At 40.3% G+C, this 13,777-nt stretch overlaps 2 pseudogenes; both read left to right on the forward strand.

Annotated features, from left to right (window-relative positions):
* Positions 1 to 13,777, forward strand: part of LOC116694400 (myosin heavy chain, fast skeletal muscle-like) — a 31,347-nt pseudogene continuing 17,570 nt past the window's right edge.
* Positions 5,492 to 13,732, forward strand: LOC116694407 (myosin heavy chain, fast skeletal muscle-like; annotated as a pseudogene).

A 13,777-nucleotide genomic window follows, 5' to 3' on the forward strand; every position in this document is an offset into this window, starting at 1 on the left:
ATAAGGAGTCAGGACAGGATGAAGCAGAGTGTGGTCAAAGAGCCTTGGAGGAGCCTTCAGCTTGTGGTAAGTGTATCTTGCATCTCCTTTGAACATTTCAGTGTATTACTTAGTTTAAAATATTAATTGTCAACGTATTTGAGGAACAAACTTTGCTGTCATACTTTCACCAACTGAACATATGTGATCCGCTCTCAACAGGATTGTGGAATATATCAGAATTTTGAAAGACAGTGGGTCAGGTATGAACATTTTTCAAATATCCTAAATTTGTATACATCTTTTCCAAAATATTTTATTAAGAGTTTTATAATCTGATTTTGTCAAAAGCTAAAATAATTGAATACGCTAAGGTGAACTCAACAGGTAATGCAAATAAATCAATTTGATAGGGATATAGGGTAGAGTAACTGTAATTCTTGGCTGTTAAGTCACATGGCTTAAAGACAGTTTAAAAAAAGATTTGAATAAAACTGTTATTTATAATTACCTCACTGAAATAAACTGCCACAATGAGTATGGACGCAGAAATGGCCATTTATGGCAAAGCTATAACTTCTGAGCTACTGAAGACATCAGTCTTAAAAAATAGTTTTAATGTCTAAATATAAAATGTTTACTCTTATGCGTAATCACAGAAGTAAACCGCCACCATGAGTACGGACGCGGAGATGGCCATTTATGGCAAAGCTGCCATTTACCTTCGTAAGCCAGAAAAGGAGAGAATTGAGGCTCAAAGTAAACCATTTGATGCCAAGAGTGCCTGCTACGTGGCCGATGTCAAGGAGCTGTACTTGAAGGCAAAAATCCTCAAGAAAGATGGTGACAAAGTCACCGTCGAAGTCCTGGACACTAAGGAGGTTAGTATCATGTTGTCAGATTCAACTAGGAGAATCAATATGATCAGTTCTCATTGTGATAAATATCCTGTTCCAGGAGAGGACAGTGAAAGAATGTGACGTCCATCCAATGAACCCTCCCAAGTATGACAAGATTGAGGACATGGCCATGATGACCCATCTCAATGAAGCCTCTGTGCTGTATAACCTCAAAGAGCGTTATGCAGCATGGATGATCTACGTAAGACAATCTGCCTAATGAAAAAAGAGAACTATTCCAAATAGCTGTACTTAAAGGAAAGAGAGTTAACTATTGAATCTTTTTGATTACTTTCAGACCTACTCTGGGTTGTTCTGTGCCACTGTGAACCCCTACAAGTGGCTCCCAGTGTATGATGCTGAATGTGTGAGTGCCTATAGAGGCAAGAAGCGTATGGAGGCTCCACCCCACATCTTCTCTGTCTCTGACAACGCTTTTCAGTTCATGCTTACTGGTAAGTCCTAGCCAAAACAATGTGGAATTTATCAACATATGACATTTCGGTTGCAATAAAACATAATTAATATAATATATATTGTTTTTGCTTTAACAGATAGGGAGAACCAGTCTGTCTTGATCACGTGAGTCTGTTATATTTACATTTGTTGACTTTGTTTAGAAAGCATAGTAAAATATCTTGATCAAGTTCTCATAAGTCTGTGTCTATACCTAGTGGAGAATCTGGTGCTGGAAAGACTGTGAACACCAAGCGTGTCATCCAGTACTTTGCAACAATCTCAGTTGGTGGCCCGAAGAAGGACGACGCAAAGGTATGTTACTGTATGATTACAATTCAGGGTTCCCCCAATTGGGGGGGGGAGATAAAGTCTTTTTCTGACTATAAATCTTAACCTGGATTATAGGGGTCACTGGAGGATCAGATTATTGCAGCCAATCCCCTGCTGGAGGCCTATGGTAACGCCAAAACTATTAGGAACGACAACTCTTCTCGTTTTGTAAGTATGGAACAATTTCTACACATGAAAGAGGTCTCGTTACAGATTGCCGTTGTAGAGTGACATTAAAAATCCTTTGTTCCAAACAGGGTAAATTCATCAGAATCCATTTTGGCGCAACTGGCAAACTGGCTAGTGCTGATATTGAGACATGTAAGTAATAAAACTCATAGTATATATAGACAACTGGAATTGAGAATTGGCCAGACTGTAATTCATTAACAATATTTGTAGATCTGCTGGAGAAGTCTAGAGTGACATACCAGCTTTCAGATGAAAGAGGCTACCACATCTTCTTCCAGATGATGACCGGCCACAAGCCAGAGCTTCTTGGTAAGCAGACTGAGATGTTGCACATTGTTTAGCCTCCTTGTTTTGAAATAAAACAAAGATTCTGACATTTTACCCCTTTTTCTGATCTTCAGATATGGCACTTATCACCACCAACCCCTACGACTTCCCCATGTGTAGCATGGGTCAGATCACTGTGGCCAGCATTGATGACAAAGTTGAGCTGGAAGCCACTGATGTGAGTGATCTTCACTTAAAAAAATCATTAAAGATATCAACATTGAAATGCTCTTTTAAGTGCATTTTTCTAAAGTGATCTTGTTTTGTGTGGGCCTCTTTTTAACTCAGAATGCCATTGATATCCTGGGCTTCAGCAGTGAAGAAAAAGTGAGCATCTACAAGTTAACTGGTGCTGTGCTTCACCATGGTAACATGAAGTTCAAGCAGAAGCAGCGTGAGGAGCAGGCTGAGCCTGATGGCACAGAGGGTGAGTATGGAATGTCAGCTCAGAGTGAATAGCTTGGAAACAACAGTAAGGAAGTTCTTAATCACACTGGTGTCTGTTTACACATCATAATGGAAATCTATGAACCATTTTCAGAGGCTGACAAGGTTGCTTACTTGCTGGGTCTGAACTCCGCTGACATGCTCAAGGCCCTGTGCTATCCCAGAGTGAAGGTCGGAAATGAGTATGTTACCAAGGGACAGACTGTACCTCAGGTAAACATGAACTGTCAACTATTTAAACAGATTAGTTATGTTAGTTTTACTAAATGTAAAAAAAAAAGTTAATTAGAAAATACTAATGCAATGGAAATTATTTAATACTTACCATGACTTTTACAAACTGAATGCGAAATGTAAAAAATCTAGGCCCATCTTGGGTTTGTTTGATATTTGGTATTTGGGGGCTTTCCCCATTGAAAAATTTAACTATCAAAACTTTTTAAAAAAAACGTTGACTGCTTCAAAACAACCCTTTTTTCCGCCCTGTTATTTAGGTGATAATGCGTGACCCCCCTGGCCAGGGCTATCTATAGGGAGTTTTGTGGAGGGTCGTTCGTTTTAAACCAGATGTGGGACATAAACAAAAAGCAGTACTACATGGTGGCCGGATAGGGTTTTTGAATTTTTTAGAAAGTTTAATTTTAAATAATCAGAACCCCCTTTTTTGACAAAAATTCTTTTTCCCTACAAAGTTTAAAATAGAATTGTCCCACCAGTTAAAAAATTGGGCAGCTGTGCTAAAACTTCCCAATAAAAAACTGCAACTTTTTTTCAACCACCAGGTTGCCGGACAAGGGGAGTAAAAGAAGGGGGTATTGTTGGGTTTTCTTGATTTTGGCAGGACTTGGGCCTGCTTGAGCTTTTTAAAAAGGAATACTTATTTGGTAATTATATTGATTTTTTAAAATTTCATAAGTACAACAATTACACATTTTTCTTCAATTTTTTCAAGCCCGGGGTATCTTCCCCACCCTTAAAAGGGGAGTGCATTTCCCGGGCCCACGACACACCTTAAAGAACAAGTTTAGCCAGCCTTGGCAAATAAGGTTTTTGGAAGCCTAAGCCCCCAAAAAAAGGCAAAGAGGCCCCTTTTTCCCCCGGTGAATTTTTTGGGGTCCGTGGACTACAAATCACTGGCTTAAAAAGAACAAGGATCCAGAAGACCCGTGTTCAGCTCACATGAAAATCCTCATAAAAAGTGGGGTATCTGCCCTCCGGGTTTTTGAGGGATGATAAAAACTGCGTAAACTAAAACTATTTTTTGGTTTTATACTTTATCTTTCTATTGAATTTGTGGGTAAAATTTTGGGTACTTTCTAAAAAAAATGTTTTGTAAAAACAGAAACGGTGGAAAGAAGGGGAGGAAGAAGAGGGGGGGTTCAGGCAACTGTGTTTCACATTTTGGGTAGGTTCACTTTAAAAATCCCTTAAATAGTATTCTTTTATCCAAACTCAAGTTTTAATGTTTTAAAAAACCCCCCCTTTTGGTCTAAGGAGAATTGGGCAAGTGATGACAAACTTGAGGAGCACCCCACCTCACTTTGTGCGCGCCGTTTCCCCAATGGTCAAAAACCCGGAATAGAAAAAAATTTCAAGAATTCTTTAGGTGATTTTTTTTGTTCCCATGGTTACTTAATTATAAGCCTAATTTTTTTCAAAAAAATTTTTAAGAAAGTATTTGAACAGGTCGATGGAAACTCCTGGTCACCCACCAGTGGTGAAAGGGGGTTTGCTGGAGGGTAAAGAATCTGCGAAAATTTTCCCCAAAAACCCTAGCTGACTTAAAGGAGTTAAAGGGGATATTTGAATAAAAGTTAATAAACATTAAAAAAAAATTCCCCACATTGAGATTAACTCTTTAAAAAAAAAGGTAAAAGGGTTTTAATGCCATTTATCCCCGGGGGCCGTTCATTGACAACGAAGGTTTCAGGAGCGCGGGGTCTTTTGATGTTTCATTTTAGACAAATTGGGACACAAAAAGGGTAAACTTTTTCTTCCTTTTTTTACTGAAATAAGCCAAGGAGGTTGGGTTTCATCCGTGTCATGCTTTTTTTTTTGTAAGGGGTAAGTCTGAAACATAAAGATTATTTTAAAAAATTTATGTGTTTGTAATGTGGTCCCAAGGAACTGTGATGTTTTTTTTAGAAAGAGCACCGCGTGGCCATTTAAAAAAAATTTTCCTTAGAACCCCTGACCAGTGGGTGGGTGAAAAAATTTTGTTTAAAAGATGTAAAGTTTTCACATGGGACTTCACCTTTTATTTTTATTTGTTTTTGCCGGTTTTCTTCAAGGGGGGTTGCTGGGTGCCCGGAGGAAAAAAGTGAAAAATGGCAATCTTCACCATGACTCGGCTTTGTCCGGGGTTACTCATAAAAGATTTTAAAATGATGGAGAAGGCATTTGAAAACAGCTCTTCGAACAATGGATGAAAAAGCACTAAAAAAAATTTGCCATACGGTCTTCTGTCCTAGGGAACCATAATTTTCCATTTAGTACAATTCGCTCATTCTAAAGTCAAAAACGGCCATGGTGAAGGGTTTCTACAAGATAAGCCTTGCTAAAAGGGGCAAAATGAGAAGGACTGGCAAAAAAAGAGAACATGAAAAAATGAAAAAGACTTGGCCCCTGCCCCCAAAAGAAGGAACGGAGGGGGAAGTGGGTCCCTTTGCGGAGAAAAGACCCGCAGCTGCAAGTAGCATCGTAAGTAACTTTTTAAAAGAAGTTCTTTTCATGTTTTTCAAAGTGAGTAAAATCTTTTTATCATTTTTAATAGGAAACAGAAAAACTGAAGTGCTGAAAAGAGAGTGAGGGGCTTTCGAGCAAGTTTAGCGAGGCCAAAACCCAAAAAGGGGAAAAGAGAGGGCGGAGGATGAAGAAGAAATCATGCGACTCCTGCCAAAAAGAAAAAGCGGAGATAATGCCTGAGCTCAAGAAGGATATTGATGACCTGAGCTTACCTTGGCCAAAGTGGAAAAAGAGAAACATGCCACAGAGAACAAGGTTCGTAAATAATAATCTGTCATCAGATCAATTAGAATTATGATGATGACCATTTGAGGACAAGATCTTTCTTGCACACTTAGGTGAAGAACCTGACTGAGGAGATGGCCTCTCAGGATGAGAGCATTGCTAAGCTGACAAAGGAAAAGAAAGCCCTTCAGGAGGCTCATCAGCAGACTCTTGATGACCTGCAGGCAGAGGAAGACAAAGTCAACACTCTGACCAAGGCCAAGACCAAGCTTGAGCAGCAAGTGGATGATGTAAGTTTACAAAGTCTATTGGATTGACAAAGCAACATTATTCTTCTTGAATGTGATGGTTTAAAATTCTTGTTATTTCTTAGCTTGAGGGTTCTCTGGAGCAAGAGAAGAAGCTCCGTATGGACCTTGAGAGAGCCAAGAGAAAGCTTGAGGGTGATCTGAAACTGGCTCAGGAATCCATCATGGATCTTGAGAATGACAAGCAGCAGTCTGATGAGAAGATCAAAAAGTAATGTAATTTTTGAATTTGCACAACTATTCTTTTAGAGATTCTAGTCCACTGCATAAACTCTACGTACTTCATCTATAATTTTCACAGGAAGGACTTTGAAATCAGTCAGCTGCTTAGCAAGATTGAAGATGAGCAGTCACTGGGTGCTCAACTTCAGAAGAAGATCAAGGAGCTCCAGGTGACAGATGCTTTATAAAAAACATTCCTGCAAATGTTTCCAATTTGTGTTTTAAAAATAAGCATGGATTGAAAGAAAATGAATCTATATTCAACAGGCTCGTATTGAGGAACTGGAGGAGGAGATTGAGGCTGAGCGTGCTGCTCGTGCCAAGGTTGAGAAGCAGAGAGCTGACCTCTCCAGGGAACTTGAGGAGATCAGTGAGAGGCTGGAGGAGGCTGGTGGAGCCACTGCTGCTCAAATTGAGATGAACAAGAAGCGTGAAGCCGAGTTCCAGAAGCTCCGTCGTGATCTTGAGGAGTCCACTCTGCAGCATGAAGCCACTGCTGCTGCTCTTCGCAAGAAACAGGCTGACAGCGTTGCTGAGCTGGGAGAGCAGATCGACAACCTCCAGCGTGTAAAGCAGAAGCTTGAGAAGGAAAAGAGCGAATACAAGATGGAGATTGATGACCTCTCCAGCAACATGGAGAATGTTGCTAAAGCAAAGGTGCACAATACATAACATGCTATTATATTACCCATTAGTAAAATAGGTAAATACAATGAATAAAATGTCATCAATGAACGCACCTCTCTTTTCCTCAGGGAAATCTTGAAAAGATGTGCCGTACTCTTGAGGACCAACTTAGCGAACTGAAGACCAAGAATGATGAAAATGTCCGTCAAATCAATGACACAAATGCACAGAAAGCCCGTCTCCTGACAGAAAATGGTATCTCTAAGCTATCAGTGAATGATTTGTTGTGTATGTTTTTAAAAAAAAGTGACACAAACTAATGCATCGTGACATATTTCACCAAAGGTGAGTTCAGCCGTCAAGTTGAAGAGAAAGAAGCTCTTGTCTCCCAGCTGACCAGAGGCAAACAGGCATTCACACAGCAGATTGAGGAGCTGAAAAGACAGATTGAAGAGGAGGTTAAGGTAAGAAACTGTTAAGTGAGTGTGTACTGGTATTAATACTTTGGGATTCAGGAATGTTGTAAATTCAACCATATGTCTTACACCAGGCCAAGAATGCTCTTGCCCATGGACTGCAATCAGCCCGCCATGACTGTGATCTGCTGAGGGAGCAGTTTGAGGAGGAGCAAGAGGCCAAGGCTGAGCTGCAGCGTGGAATGTCCAAGGCCAACAGTGAGGTGGCTCAGTGGAGAACTAAGTATGAAACTGATGCTATCCAGCGCACTGAGGAGCTTGAGGAATCCAAGTGAGTTACATTCAAACAACTCAATGGCCAGTTCAGAAATGTAGCATTTTAGCATAACTCAACTGCATCACTTGAATAAATATTTGCATTAAATAGATTTAGAAATACATAATTTACTGGGCACCTGGGTAGCTCATCTGGTAGAACATGTGCCCATATGTAGAGGTTTACTCTATGACGCAGTGGCTGCGGGTTTGACTCTGACCTGCAACCTTTTGCTGCATGTCCTTCCCCCTTTCTCTCTCCCTTTTGATGTCTTTAGCTGTCTTTTTAGGCCTTTTATGAAAATAAAGCCCTAAAAAAACAAAACTTAAATCTGTCGTTAGTACGTATATCTGCAGTAAAAACATTTTACTTAGGCTTCCCGTGACTTCATAATTTTTTAATGGAGAACAAATCTTACCTTTTTTAAACAGGAAAAAGCTGGCTCAGCGTCTTCAGGAGGCTGAGGAGCAGATTGAGGCAGTAAATTCCAAGTGTGCTTCTCTTGAGAAAACCAAACAGAGGCTGCAGAGTGAGGTGGAGGACCTCATGATTGATGTGGAGAGGGCCAATGGGCTGGCTGCCAACCTGGACAAGAAGCAGAGGAACTTTGACAAGGTAGCATTGTTTACTTTGTGTGGCCAAGCCATACAACAATGAAAGATATATGTCTTCATATAATGTCTTCATAATGGTGTTATTCAGGTGTTGGCAGAGTGGAAACAGAAGTTCGAGGAGGGTCAAGCAGAACTCGAGGGAGCGCAGAAGGAGACTCGTTCTCTCAGCACTGAGCTGTTCAAGATGAAGAACTCCTATGAGGAATCTCTGGATCAGCTGGAGACCATGAAGCGTGAAAACAAGAACCTGCAACGTGAGTTCTACATTATATAACAGTTACATTGTATTTAACATATGTTTCTTACATTTTATTCAACATGTGTTGGAAGAAAGTGTTTTTATTTTACTTTGTAAGCCTTAACCATATGAAACACATGTATCCATCTGCAGAGGAGATCTCAGATCTGACTGAACAGATTGGTGAGACCGGCAAGAGCATCCATGAGCTGGAAAAGTCCAAGAAGCAGGTGGAGACTGAGAAGGCTGAGATCCAGACAGCTCTAGAGGAGGCTGAGGTAAATCATGGGTAAACATATATTCTTTTTTTAAAGGTATGAAGGCAAAAAATAATACTTTATTCTTTTCTATAATCAGGGAACTCTGGAACACGAGGAGTCCAAGATCCTGCGTGTCCAGCTGGAGCTCAACCAGATTAAGGGTGAGGTGGACAGGAAGTTGGCAGAGAAAGATGAGGAGATGGAGCAGATCAAGAGGAACAGTCAGAGGGTGATTGACTCCATGCAGAGCACTTTGGATTCTGAGGTCAGGAGCAGAAACGATGCCCTGAGAATCAAGAAGAAGATGGAGGGAGACCTGAATGAGATGGAGATTCAGCTGAGCCATGCCAATCGCCAGGCTGCTGAGTCCCAGAAGCAGCTGAGGAATGTGCAAGCGCAACTGAAGGTATTGTTAGACACTGAGCTGTTGCACAGACTAGGATCAGTGCAGGTACATTGAGGCATTCATGTGAGTATTGTCCTGATATTGTTTCACTAGGATGCACAACTGCACCTTGATGATGCTATCAGAGCACAGGAAGACTTTAAGGAACAAGCTGCTATGGTGGATCGCAGAAACGGTTTGATGGTAGCTGAAATTGAGGAACTTAGAGCTGCTCTGGAACAGACGGAGAGAAGTCGCAAAATCGCCGAGCAGGAGCTGGTGGACGCTAGTGAGCGTGTTGGACTTCTGCACTCTCAGGTGAACAAGCCTAATCTTTTCTTTAATAATAAGAATAAATCTCAAGACAATTTAAAATCAGGCATGTGATGACTAAAGGGCCAAAATCTTTTTTTGCCTTTTAGAACACAAGCCTTCTGAACTCCAAGAAGAAGCTTGAGTCTGACCTGGTCCAGGTCCAGAGTGAAGTGGATGACACTGTTCAGGAAGCAAGAAATGCAGAGGAAAAGGCCAAAAAGGCCATCACTGATGTAGGTGTACATTTTATCTGTTCTTACTTTTTTTTTTTTAAACTACTATTTTTTTTATTTTTTTTGTGACTGTTATTGCCACTCAGACACCGCCTACCAAGAACCTGGGTCTGTCCGAGGTTTCTGCCTAAAGGGCAGTTTTTCCTCGCCACTGTCGCACTGTTGCTTGCTCTGTAGGAAACTACTAGAACTGTTGGGTCCTTGTAAGTTCTGGAGTGTGGTCTAGACCTACTCTATCTGTAAAGTTTCTTGAGATAAAGCTTGTTATGAATTGATACTATAAATAAAATTGAATTGAATTGAATTACTTTCACTTACTTTTTTAAATATATTTGTAATTAACATTTTATGCTGTCTCTTTCTAGGCTGCTATGATGGCTGAGGAGCTGAAGAAGGAGCAGGATACCAGTGCTCACCTGGAGAGGATGAAGAAGAACCTGGAGGTTGCTGTTAAGGACTTGCAGCACCGCCTGGATGAGGCTGAGAACCTGGCCATGAAGGGTGGCAAGAAGCAGCTCCAGAAACTGGAGTCCAGGGTAAGAAAGTCACCTTAAGAATTTGCACAACTGAAGAAATACTTACGGAAAACAAAGATGGATTCTTATTAGTGTCTTGTTTTTTGAAGGTGCGCGAACTGGAGGCAGAGGTTGAGGCTGAGCAGAGACGTGGGGCAGATGCCATTAAGGGTGTCCGCAAATATGAGAGGAGGGTGAAGGAGCTCACCTATCAGGTACAGTCACTTTGATAGTAAACATTTAGTACAAAAATGATCTAATTTATTTAACATTAAAAATACACATGCAAATCTATATTGCCTATTACAGACTGAGGAGGACAAGAAAAACGTTACCAGGCTGCAGGATCTGGTTGACAAATTGCAGCTGAAGGTGAAGGCCTACAAGAGGCAGGCTGAGGAAGCGGTAAGGACAATATTTTATAATCATAATAATAAATGTAAGTTTCCTGTTATAGCACCTTTTATCTAAGTATAAAGCATGGAATCTCTGTGTGTTTCTTAATTTGTCCTACGCATATCTCAGAAACTGTTAATCCGGTCTTCTTCCCACTTGGCGGGTACATTGCTGGGTACCCAATGACATGCCTAATTACGACTTGAGACCCGTGCAATGTTAATAAACAAAGACCACTCCATGCGGTGAAAGGGTTTCAGGGCTCTGGAGAGGTCTGAGTCAGCATGTATTCAGCAGCGGAATTACGGAGACTATTACTATTTGGAAATTAATACCTCCACTAAATGTAATTCACCTTTTGTTTCTGACCACAGACAGCGGCTATTTTAGTTTTATTATATTCTATCTTTGGGTGGACAACCCATTGACTTTTAATATTACTATTTAGTGTACAGTATCTAAGTGCACATTTTTATGTTGCTTTTTGTTCAGCAACCCAACTCATAAAATTGTAATGTTAACTATTGGCCAAAATGTGTTACGATGTGGAATAAAGGAGGACCCAAACGCAGAGTAGGGGAGAGATTGAATATGCTTTTATTAACAAAACAAAGTCCAGAAAACACAGGATCCAGCGGAAGCACAAAAAGTCCCCAAAAACAAAATCCAAGACAAAAAATGGCCAAAGGTCAAGGAAAAATAAAAAGGATGGCAAAAAACTGTGAATGGGAAAACCAAACACAGAAAACTCACAGGGAAGACCAGGAACAACTCACGTGGAAGACACGCAGACAGGACAAAGATAACACGGCACAACCAATGACGTGGACTGGACAAGAGGATCTGACAAGAGACAAGGGAAGGACAGACATTAAATACACAAGGTAATAAGGTAACGAGAGGCAGGTGACCAGAGGGCAGGGAAGCAGGTGGAAAACATCAGGTAATCACAAGTGTGGGAAGACACAGGAAGTAAAACTAAAGACAGGACGAGACAAAAACTCGACTTCAAAATAAAACAGGAAACAGAACATACAGATACTCAGGAGAACACGAGATAACACAAGACGGGGAGAATACAAGACCAAACACAAGACAGGACAACAGAACCAAAAAGCGGGAAAAGAACCCAAAACCAAAACCCCAAACCACAACAAAATGCACATTAATGTGACAGTTTTTTCTCATAACTTGCTATTTTCTGCAGCGGTAGCTGACAGGTGGACCGAATAAATAGTAATTCATTTAAACTGAATCGTAACTTGGCTTGAAACGGGCGGAGGAGATTGACAGAAACTAGGCACTTAGTTTGGTTTCTTTTAGCCTGCTTGCCATTGCTCTGTGAAATGACGGTCAAGGAGAGAATGTGCCGCATTAAGCTGTTTCCCAGGAACGGACGATAGAGAGTGAGAGAGTGAAAGAGAGGAGAGAGAAAGATGCGTGCAATCAGCTGTTTCTCAGGGAGAGAGAGTGAGAGAGAATGTGCAGCAATCAGCTGTTTCTCCACATGAGAGAGAGAGAGAGAGATATGTTGCAAACAGCTATCTCTTCCCCTCACCCTGCCCCCTGCTAGGTAAAAACAAATTACCCCATGACAAGATAGATTTCAGCAGTGGCTGAAAGGTGGCCAATCAGATATCAGGGAAGACCAGGGCCCACTGGCCACCCCCTCCCTTTTCTTCTGACTGTTTATGCTGGTTATATTAATGTTACGACCGAACCCTTCTTCATTTACCTGGAGTCAACGAGCCCAAGCGGACATCCTGCAAAAACAGGCCACTCTGCCATTGCAACTTGTGTAAGTTTACTAACTTATGATACTAACACCGGCAAAATATCTACTAAAAACTGTGTATTTGTTTTTAAGAAAAAATAATATATTTTGTAAGTACAATTAATATTTGCAATGTAAACAGTAATAATTCTCTGTCAGATAAATGTATATTTCTCTGTCAAATAAATGTAATAGTATCAATATGTTCCGCTGAAGTAGAATTATTACAGGAAGTCAGTAGTATACAGTTTCGTTGCATGTTTTCTAAGTGCTTTAGGGGCCTTTTTCTAAGTCATGTCTGGGTACGAAGTTAGAATAGTAACATATTCTATATTTTTCATTTCTAAACATCATTAAACATCTATGGCTGTTTTGGGCCCTTTTAGTTTGAGGACCCAGACAGTTGCCTTACTGGCGTAATGACTGCTCTAGTATTTTTTCTTGTGACCCAGTGTATTTCACAATTTCATTAGGACCCAAGAAAGAGCAGTGTGGATTAGGAAGTTGATTGTATAAGAGGTTCTCGAAAAAGCAGCAAGCAGCAATATCACAGGCCAAGAACCATAATACCAAGTAATCGGCCTCTTCCGAAAGTCATATTTTGAGCAAGCATTGTGCTGGTACAAGACATCAAGGCATCAAAAAGTGCTTGAAAACAAAGGAAATTACTTCACATGAAATAAGCACAAAAATAGGGAATCAATGTTAAAAAAGAACATGAATAGAATGCCATAGAATGTAAAAATAGGATGATAATAAAACCCACCTGACAAAAACAAGATGACATGAGATCAAAATAGAATAAATTGAATGTATAATGTAAAATAGAAGTTAAACCCACTGAAAAATAATGAAATAAAAGTTAAGACACCAACACCATCACTCACTCTGACCAATGGTGGAACTTCTTCACTCCATGACAGAGTGACAAAGTTTCAGCATCCTACAGTCCAATCAAAAACACTGAAAGCTTGCGAGATTTATTGCACACACAGTAGACCGTTGGTATTTTAGGAGATTCAAAAATGTCAATCTCTATGGTTTTTCAGGAGGAGCAGGCCAACACTCATCTGTCCAAGTGCAGGAAGGTGCAGCATGAGCTGGAGGAGGCTGAGGAGCGCGCTGACATCGCAGAGTCCCAGGTCAACAAGTTGAGAGCTAAGAGCCGTGACTCTGGCAAGGTAAATATTCTCGTCCGGTTTATAAAAAAATTAATCAATTGGAATTCCTGCTACTTCATTTTATGTCAAGCAATACTTAAGTTATGACTAAAAAAAGCATTACCATTATTGCCTAAAGCTTGATGAAATAAACGACAAAACTAAACTTTTAGGATTAAAAGATTTATTATAACTTGTATGATGTGTTTGTAGGTGCATATGCACTGTAATGTATTGTTTTATTTTTTCCAGGGAAAAGAGGCAGCTGAGTAAATCACTTCGGTTGACGGCACTTTCTAATCATATAATATGATGTGAAATAAAACAATAAAATAGTTTTTGATTTTAAATTGCATTGTCTGTGTTATTGATGTAACCATGTCCTCTGAGAACAA

This window comes from Etheostoma spectabile, chromosome 8, assembly GCF_008692095.1.
Source record: "Etheostoma spectabile isolate EspeVRDwgs_2016 chromosome 8, UIUC_Espe_1.0, whole genome shotgun sequence".
NCBI lineage: Eukaryota > Metazoa > Chordata > Actinopteri > Perciformes > Percidae > Etheostoma > Etheostoma spectabile.